Below are 10,406 nucleotides of genomic sequence, written 5' to 3' on the forward strand. Positions count from 1 at the left end.
AAATTGACAAACATGAATTCTAATCAAACGAATCTCGCAAAAATGAAACATACCAAGTTGTGCAGTTTGAGTTGAACTCTTAAGCCTCTTAACCTACAATAAGACATGTGTTTAGAGAGATGGTATAATTTTAGAAATTACAAAACTGTAGAGCATTTAATATAAGAGAAAACTTACATGTGAACGGGGCCAAGCAACAACAAGCCAATAGCATCTCTTGTAGTTTTGATAGAATAGAGTGGTCTAGATAACATCTCATCTCCATTGTTCCCATTGCCATTATTTTCAAGGGCATCAACATGAACCCCAACAAATTCTTTTCCAAGCATGGTGCCATCAATGTTTCGAGTGCTATCCGTAGTCACTAACTTTCCTTTGCCTAGAACTTCATATTTGTTTCTTAGTGACATAAGATAACTTCCATTTGGCTCTACCATTTTGTAAAACATAAAGCTATGATCATGGAACTTGTAATTAATTTAGCTTTGAAACAACAAGGAAACAAGTACATACCAATCTTGATTGATTATGAGCTGGAGCATTAATTCTATAAGGCCTCTGCTGTAGACACTATCAAAGCATATCATTGATTTAGCAAGTTCAGCCATACTATGAGGGATTACAGTAAGAGGAACGTAGTCATACCATGTTCGTCATTATGGTACCACATAGTAAAGTTAGGCCTTCAGAACTCTTAGTCTTATCTCATTGAACACCTCGTTAAAATCATTAGCTGAAAGGTTACAATTGTTCTTCTCTTTTCTTTTTTCTAATTTCTCAAATGATGCATCCTATTGAAATAAGCATATAGGAAGGTCACATAATCGTAACAACAATTTCAAATCCATGTTATTAATTAGGAGTAGAGAAATATACCATTACTAGCTTCACTTTGTTGGTGCTGTATCTCCTATTCTTTTTCTTACGAGCAGCATCCCATAATTCTATCATATGAACCTTTCCTTTCCTTCGATCTTCATGCACAAGATATTCAAATCTATTTATTTTTTTGCCTTCTATTGGTTATAGTGATGTGTACAAAATGTGGGGATATTCAAATTGACATAAAGATGTGACAAAGAGATTATACTGCATTCTATTGGTTACATCCTGCAGCGCTATCTATTTTTAAACGAACTAAAGAATAAAATTGCAGGTTTAAAAATAAATGATATGTGCAAAGAAAAGCAGAACAAAATGTAGAGGGGCCAATTCTAATTTTGACTTAACCGAGATTCCTAGTACGTACTTCAATACTTTATCTTTGACAGTACTGAACCTGGCAGAGAAATTGAGAAAGAGGAAAGGAGTTCACGGGGTTGCCTGCCGGGCGCTGGGCGCTTTGGCTGCCTAGCTGCTCTTGCCTGTTGCGCTGTGGTCGACCGCCGCGGCACCGCCAGACCCCCGCCCCCTGCTGGCTGCTGCTGCCCGCCGAGTGCCGAACGGACGGTGGGCCGAACTTTCTCCGTGCTGCTGGCGCCCCCGCCGGACCCTTCGCTCCTGGCCTACGCCGGGCCGCCGGCCGCCGCCCCTAACCCCAGATCAGCCAGGACCCCTCATCTACCGCTAGATCGCTCGCTCCTCTCGCCGCACGCAGTGACAGGAACGGCCGGAGCCTGTATGGAGAAGATCGACACCCCCAGTACCTCTCACACAGGTAGATGCAGATGGAACGAAGGTGAAGTGTGCTCACCGATGGGAAGGGAAGATGTCCGCCCTCTGCGTACAAGAGCAATGATGACCAGTGGATCGGATAGCCTGTGCCGTCGGAGGAGCGGCCAAGAATTGGGCGGTTGATGCCTGGGCGTCGAGGAGTCAAGGGGTGCGGGAGAGGATGTGGAGACGGGGGAGGGAGAGGCCGGAGGGTAATAGATCCCCTTTTTCCGTAATCTGCAGACGAGGCGCCAACCGTCAAGTTCACGAGTGGGGCAGTTTAGGCGTAAAATTAAAATTCAGGCCTCGTTTAGATTGCGAAAAAATTTCAATCTGATGAACAGTACCACTTTCGTCTTATTTGACAAATATTGTCCAATCGTGGACCAACTAGGCTCAAAAGATTCATCTCGTGATTTTCAACTAAACTGTGTAATTAGTTATTTTTTTACCTATATTTAATACTCCATGCAAGCGGCTAAAAATTGATGTGATAGAGAGAGTGAAAAAACTTGGAATTTGGGTGGTATCTAAACAAGGCCTCAGTAAATCACTACCACTGGGCGGCAAGTTTTACTATTCCATACTGCAGTAGGCGGCAAAAAAAAAACGTTCATCAGAAAGTCTGATTTGAATTTTCTGGTTTGTATGTTAGTGAATATCCATGAGCGCACAATTCACATTTTATTTCTAATAAGGATCAGATCCATTTACGAGTATGTTTTTGAAATATTTTTTTGTACATAAGTTAATGAATATGGAAGTACCATCAACTTTGTAATAATCTCCGAGAATATTCACATTGTATTGAAATTAAACTATGGAATAGAAAGTTTTGTTGTCTAAATGGAACACTAGTACATAAAGGATTTATAGCAACATCTCTTTTTTTTTAGGGCGGCTCTATATTAAACCATTCCTACAAATGCTTGTCATTATCACTTTGTCGGATGAAAAATAGCCAAAATAGAAGTTGTAGATCTTGAAAAGTTATAAAACCTTGTTGTTTATAATTTTTTCATTAGAAATCATTTACTGCTTTAAAATATTGTTTGAAATTTAATTTTGAAATTATTGAAGAACTCTGATTTCTCTTTTTAATCTTTGCTAAAACTTATAACTAGTCTTTCTCCCTCATACTAACTTCAAATTTGATGATCTTTTTTCTTAAAATTTTCAAAAATCATGCTCTATCAATTTATTGTGTTCTTACAGTTATTATTTTGTCCATCCTTTCATGTGACTGTGTTTTATCTATTTGAATTTTGAATTTCAAAAAATAGCAACTTCAAATGTCGTTTTGAAACATTAAATGATTTTAGCTAAAAAAGTCATGAACATAAAAGTTGTAGAACTCATCAAGATCTACAACTTTTACTTTGATTATTTCTTCATCCGACAAAGTGGTAATAAAATTGTTCACAAAATTTATATATTTCTCTTATAATTTCGTAAACTATAAGAGGGATATGTAAAATTTATGAACAATGTTACTACCACTATGTCGGACGAATAAATAAACAAAAATAAAAGTTGTAGATCTCAGAAAGTTATAGAATTTTATAGTTGACAAATTTTTCATTTGAATTCATTTTGTCAAGGAAAACTACATTTCTCAAATTTGAAATTTAGATTTTTCTAAACGACCTCGGATGGAGAAACAACCAAAATGAAAGATGTAGATCCCAAAAAATTATACAACTTTGTAGTAAACTACTTTTTGATTTGAAATTATCTTGTCAAGAAAAAATATATTTGAATTTCCAAAAAATTGAAATTTGAATTTTTTAAACGACCTCGGATGGAAAAACATAAAAAAGTTGTATATCTCGAAAAGTTATGTAACTTTGTAGTTGACAACTTTGTGATTTGAAATCATCCTGTAATGGAAAACTACGTTTGAATTTCTCAATTTTGAAATTCAAATTTTGTAAGCGACCTCGAATGGAGAAACTATCAAAATGAAAGTTGTGGAGCTTGAAAAGTTATACAATTTTGTTGTTGACAACTTTTTTATTTGAAATCATCTTGTCAAGAAAAACTACAACAACAACAACAAAGCCTTTAAGTCCCAAACAAGTTGGGGTAGGCTAGAGTTGAAACCCAGCAGAAGCAATCAAGGTTCAGGCACGTGAATAGCTATCTTCCAAGCACTCCTATCTAAGGCTAAGTCTTTGGGTATATTCCATCCTTTCAAGTCTCCTTTTATTCTCTCTACCCAAGTCAACTTCGGTCTTCCTCTACCTCTCTTTACGTTACTATCCTGGCCTAGGATTCCACTACGCACCGGTGCCTCTGGAGGTCTTCGTTGGACATGTCCAAACCATCTCAACTGGTATTGGACAAGCTTCTCTTTAATTGGTGCTACCCCTAATCTATCATATATATCATCGTTCCGAACTCGATCCCTTCTTGTATGACCGCAAATCCAACGCAACATACGTATTTCCGCGACACTTATCTGTTGAACATGTCATCTTTTCGTAGGCCAACATTCTGCACCATACAACATAGCAGGTCTAATCGCCGTCCTATAAAACTTGCCTTTTAGCTTCTGTGGTACCCTTTTGTCACATAGGACACCAGATGATTACCGCCACTTCATCCACCCTGCTTTGATTCTATGGCTAACATCTTCATCAATATCCTCATTTCTCTATAGCATTGATCCTAAATATCGAAAGGTATCCTTCCTAGGCACTACTTGACCTTCTAAGCTAATATCTTCCTCCTCCTGAATAGTAGTGATGAAGTTATATCTCATATACTCAGTTTTAGTTCTACTGAGTCTAAAACCTTTGGACTGTAAAGTCTCCCGCCATAACTCCAGTTTCTGATTCACTCATGTTCAGCTTTTATCAACTAGCACTACATCATCCGTGAAAAGCATAAACCAAGAGATGTCCCCTTGTATGTCTCTTGTGACCTTATTCATTACTAAGGCAAACAAATAAGGGCTCAAAGCTGATCCTTGATGTAGTCCTATCCTAATCGGGAAGTCATCCGTGTCTCCATCACTTGTTCGAACTCTAGTCACAACATTATTGTACATGTCCTTAATGAGCCCGACGTACTTCGTTGGGACTTTATGTTTGTCCAAAGCCCACCACATAACATTCCTTGGTATTTTATCATAAGCCTTCTCTAAGTCAATAAAAACCATGTGTAGGTCCCTCTTCTTCTCCCTATACCGCTCCATAATTTGTCTTATTAAGAAAATGGCTTCCATGGTTGACCTCCTGATTCCTACTACCATACCCAAAACCTCCATGAACTGCCTCGAAACCTGCGCTTGTAGTACATACATGTCTATTAAGATCTCCTCCTATAAAAAGCTTCTCACTACTGGGTACAGCTCTAATCAGGCCATCTAAGTCTTCCCAGAACTATCTCTTAGCACTCTCATCGAGGTCTACTTAGGGGGCATACGCACTAATTACGTTCAAGACCATATCACCAATGACAAGCTTGACTAAGATAATCCTATCTCCTTGCCTTCTCACTCCCACCACATGTAACACCCCAAAATTTGTCGCTTTTGAAAATAGAGTTAAAATAATTTATTTGTGAATTTTTGTGCACATGAAAATGTAGGAAAATAAAAAATTTCATTAATTTAAAATTTATTATAAGATAGAAACGTGTTTGTTGCATTCATGCCGGTCGCACCTCGGGTTTCTATGTGAAAATGTGTGTTTTTTTAAACGTTTAGGAGACGAATATCTATCACTAGGAATTTTCCAGATTCTTTTTGGAATTTAATTCTTACCTCATTCACCTTAATCTTTATGTTCCAAATTCCCAACATTCTTTTTATGAGCTCCAAATACTTTATTTGGGTTCATCATGTTTCAAAGTGTCTCCGGGAATTTTCCCCAAATTTTCGGAGGTCTCGGAGTATTTTTCGTGGCTTAAATATTAATTCTGGACTTTTCTAGAATTATTTTATCCATGAAATTAATTAATTCCGAAAATAATAAATCTCTCATTTATCCCAACGCTCAAAGCCCATGTGCAATAATCCTAATAAAACCTAAAGGCCCATGCATTTATTTACTAATGGGCTTTAATGATTATTTAGGCCCATTAGTAAATATGGAGGGGGTAACATCAATTAGTACCATATCGCTAGTTGACGTGGATATGGGGAGTTTTTCTTCCTATATATATCAACCAACTACTTGGGCAAAGTACACCAAAACTACCGTTAGGGGAGCCCCTAGTTTGGGAAATCCCTCGTGTAGTAAATTATATTTTTCTCCTCTTTCTCTCGCCGTCGCCGTTGCTGTCGCCGTCGCCGTCGCCGTCGCCGTTGTCGTCGCCATCGCCGTCGCCGCGCGGCGCTGGTTTGTTTTAAAAGAGCCCCTCCAGTTTTCTATTTTCAAACCCGCAGCCCATAGCACTTTTTCAGAATCTATTTTCCTCTTTGGAAAGCGTAGTTTCGTCGGTTTAGATCCAAAATACGTTTTCACTTATTTACAGATTTACCACTGATTTTGTTTTAGCCATAACTTTTCTGTTTTAACTCCGATTTGATCCGTTCAAATTGCGTTAGGTTCATAATTTCATAATCTACATGTTCATACTACTGTTCAGTATGTTTTTAACTTTTAAAAAATCATGATTAGATTTAATCTATTATTCGATTAAAAGAAATCTTGTTTAAATCATATCTTCTGCGTCCTAGATCTGTTTTAGTCCATTCAAGTTGCGTTAGATTCATAGCATCAAGATCTACGTGTTAGTAACAGTATTTATCATGTCACTAATACTAGAATTTCATGGTTTGAATTATATCTTAAATAATAATTATGCAACTGGATTTTATAAATAGAATATGATTTGTTTCACTTTAGTTTTATAAATTAAATCCAAATTTGACTTAAATTATAATCTCTATGAAATATCTTATATATGTTTTTATATATTTAAAACACATGAAGCTAATAGTTTTATATTTTCTCCTATGAGCAAATCTTTCGGTAGATGTATCTTTTTCACCGCATTTCCAATTAGTGTGCTTTTTGCGTCTATGTATTCGTAGCGAGACGTAGATTCGTTTTACAAACTTTTCATCTTGATTTTATGATTGGTGTATTGTTCTAATTTAGATCTATTGTTTGCTTCATGTATGATTATATAGATGCTTGTGCGGTGCTTTATGATTAAGTCCAGTCGGTGAGATATACGTGGTGATCAAGAAGAAAAAGAAGAACATTGAAGATTAAAGCTTACCGAAGGATCGGTGTCTTAAGGCAAGTATAGCATGTGACCTTCCTTGTTGTTCTATTCACCTTTAATCATTCAATTCATACTGCATGTGTCTACCTTGACTACCACTAAGGATATTCTAGTCTTTTGTACTTGTACCTTGTCACCTATAGGGTATTGCATTGGGTAGTTTGATGCTACTGCTCAACTACAACCATGATCTTGTAACTTGACTAATGGTATATGCAATAAACACTAAAAGATGCCTTTTAGCAAAATGGAACAAGGGGTTAGAGCATTGGGCTATTCATGGTGCTCTAGATTCCTCTCCCTAAGGACTTATCTGTAAGTGATCATCTGGGACTTACAGTACAGCTGTGAGGGCTACATGGCTCTGCCTTTAGCTCAGTATGAGGACCTTTTCTAGCTTGTTAGAGGTTACCTTTATTGGCGTAAGAATGGCTTGCTGAATCGAGTATAGAGCGGCCTCTGTCCCCATGTGTATAGGCTGCATGTCAATGTGCCATCGGGAAGGGGGCTCTACATCTGTTTGCCGAGTGAATCTAATGACCCTAACTTGTTAGACGAACCTTTAAAAGGCTTCATAGTGAACCCTACCGACCTTCCTTGGAAGTGGGTCAAGAGATTAGCTACCTCGGGCGAAAGGGTAAATCACGACTCACAGTGAAAGTGTACAACCTCTGTAGAGTGTAAAACTGGTATATCAGCCGTGCTCACAGTCACGAGCGGCCTTGGAACATTTACGGAATAGATGATCACTAATGATATGGATGATTAAGATGCTCATTAATGATTACTGTTTATGCTATTCATTATTCATGTTTACCTGATCATGTGTTTATGGGCTTGTGAATGAACTTGTTGCTACTCAATTGCTAAAATCATGACTCATTAAAAGCTAATCACAGTTAAACCAGTGTCAGCCTTTTGAGCCTCATGAACCCCATGTTGTATTTGTTGAGTACGACATGTACTTACGCTTGCTTTATTTTTCATATATTTGGATAAAAATCCCGAATGGGTACCAATTGCTAGAGTTTGAAGGGGTTAGGCTTGTGATCAACCAGTCAGTTGTCCCTGTGGTATTGGAGTCTTCGCCTAAAGATCGGAGTTGTCTTTCCGCTGTCTATACTCTGAGGTTATACTCTTTATGCTAATACGCTATGTATTTAAGTATTGTCCTTTGATATTACACTTATTTGTAGCTATATGTGAGATTTGACTTCCTGGGCTCACATATGGTGTGTATCTGGTTTTGTTCTTAAAACCAGGTGCTACACCACACTATTCTTGAGGCTCTTATCAATCAAAACTCCTACTCCATTTCTATTCACAACTGTCCCTGTGTACCAAAGCTTGAAACATGTATTGTCCACCTCCTTCGCCTTCTGACCCTTCCATTTAGTCTCTTAAATGCATAATATATTTACGCGCCTCCTAGTCGCGGTATCAACTAATTCTCTTAACTTACCTATAAGCGACCCTACATTCCAACTGCCTAAACGGATCCTAGTTGGTTCGACTAGCTTCCTTATCCTTCGCACCCGTCGAATCAGATGTGAAGACCCTTGCTCATTTTTCACTACACCCGGGCACCGATATAGCGCGCCACTAAGGATGCGACGACCCGATCCTTGATCACTTGACACCATGCCTAGATCGCGACACAGCGCGTCACGGGGGTGATGACCCAGCCCTTGCTCATTTAACACCATACCCGGGTTCCGATATGGCGCGTCGCTAAGAGGGTTACGCCCCAACGATTTTCTTTCGGGTTTCATCTCCATTAGAATGACTAGATTTAACGTTGGCTCGCTACGCCTAACACAATTCTGCTCCTTTACCAAGGCTTAGGACCTGCTATGTTGAGACAACATAGGCGGAGTTGTCAAGGAAAACTACGTTTGAATTTAAAAAAAATGAAATTTGAATTTTTTTAAACGACATCGGATGGACAAACATCAAACACGAAAAGTTATAGATCTCAAAAAGTTATGCAACTTTTTAGTTGACAACTTTTTTATTTGAAATCATCTTTTCAAAGAAAACTACGTTTGAATTTCTCAATTTTGGAATTCAAATTTTGTAAATGACCTCGGATGGAAAAACTAACAAAATGAAAGTTGTAGATCTCGAAAAGTTATACAACTTTGTAGTTGATAACCTTATGATTTAAATTTGTTTAGGGCCTCAAACAATCAATTTAAACTCGGTTTAGGATAATACGTGGAGAAAGAAAATCTGTAATTGACATAAGTGAGTGTGAAGTGCAGTGATAGAGGAAGGTATGCGCAAGGGGGAGGTTGCGAGTTCGTATCCTACTGGCTGGGCGGGTGGCTGACCGGTGGGGGCCTCCCCGGGTTAATTTTTTTTTTGCTATTTTTTTTGTCCAGATTCGTCATTTCTGGAAAATGATTTATAGGGGAGGTTGTCGCCCCTACAAATGTGATTTGTAGGGGTGGTTGGCCAGCCGCCCATACAAATCAGCGATTTGTAGCAACGCTTCCGTTGGGTGGCTGGCAAAACCGCCTCTACAAATGCTTATGAGCTACCCCTACAAATGCTTATGAGTCACCCCTACAAATCTAGGCTGTAGTAGTGGGAAAAGTCCATTTGACCTCTCTCGACTATTGTGAAAATCCAATTTGCCTGGTTCGATCAAAACTCGAAAGGTAAATCAGACTATGTTTATAGTTTAGGGAGATCAATTAGATTTTTTGGAAAAAAAATACTAGAAAGATTTTGTCAAAAAACTAATGAAATATTTTTCTAGAAAATATGCATTTAAAAGCTATAAACTTTGATTTAATCTTATGAAATTCTTAGGAACCTAGCTTTGAGTTATGTAAATCTTATATGGTCTACTAAATCTAAAACTCGACCAGATTATGAAATAGAGGATGTAGAAAAAATTCAAGTAAAAATATAATTCAAGCTGTGATTGCATATTCAACATGCATTGTATGGTTTAACTTTATATTAAGCGGACATTACGACGACAAAGACGTGTTCAGACAAAAATTTAAAACTAGTTTCATGTAAGTGTGAGCTCAGATAAATTTCTATGAATTTTTTATGATTAGCTGGGATTTTAGAATTTTTAATTTCTTATTTTTAAAAAAAACAGATAAAATTTTAAGACTATTACTATACTAGCAAATTGCTGTCAGTAGGCCCACATGTCATCCATAACCCCACGTATCATCCAACCAATACATATTTGTCCTTTTTTCCACGCATTTCTTCCTCAGGCACTCTGGCGAGGGGTGGCGCTCTAGCAAGGAGCTGTGGAGCTTGTAGTCGCCCACGAGGTGGCCGAAGATGCGCTGCCGCCGGTGAAACCCTGGCACGGACCTTCGCGATTTCGGCCGAATAGAGAAAAGATGAGAAAAAAATGAAATGATGTCTTCATAACATGTGGCAAGTGGGTAATTTCATGGATTTTCACAACTCCACAGCCGGTGCAAGCACCTCGTTCTCACCCTGTTGTGAAATTTGTACTGCCACAAAATCAGCTTTCA

General features: G+C 38.1%; 1 long non-coding RNA gene across 3 annotated transcripts; it reads right to left on the bottom strand.

Annotated features, from left to right (window-relative positions):
- Positions 1-294: 294 nt before the first annotated feature.
- Positions 295-1,895, bottom strand: LOC136506227 (uncharacterized). Of its 3 annotated transcripts, none has more exons than XR_010771466.1 (4): positions 1,694-1,895; positions 646-1,616; positions 514-570; positions 295-430 (listed from the first exon to the last, which is right to left on the bottom strand). It is a non-coding gene; the product is annotated as an uncharacterized lncRNA (long non-coding RNA). The 3 variants fall into 3 exon arrangements; XR_010771460.1 differs by having other exon boundaries at positions 646-791; positions 877-1,895; XR_010771454.1 differs by having other exon boundaries at positions 646-1,895.
- Positions 1,896-10,406: the final 8,511 nt, after the last annotated feature.

Source organism: Miscanthus floridulus, chromosome 1 (genome assembly GCF_019320115.1).
Source record: "Miscanthus floridulus cultivar M001 chromosome 1, ASM1932011v1, whole genome shotgun sequence".
In the NCBI taxonomy this organism is placed as follows: Eukaryota; Viridiplantae; Streptophyta; class Magnoliopsida; order Poales; family Poaceae; genus Miscanthus; species Miscanthus floridulus.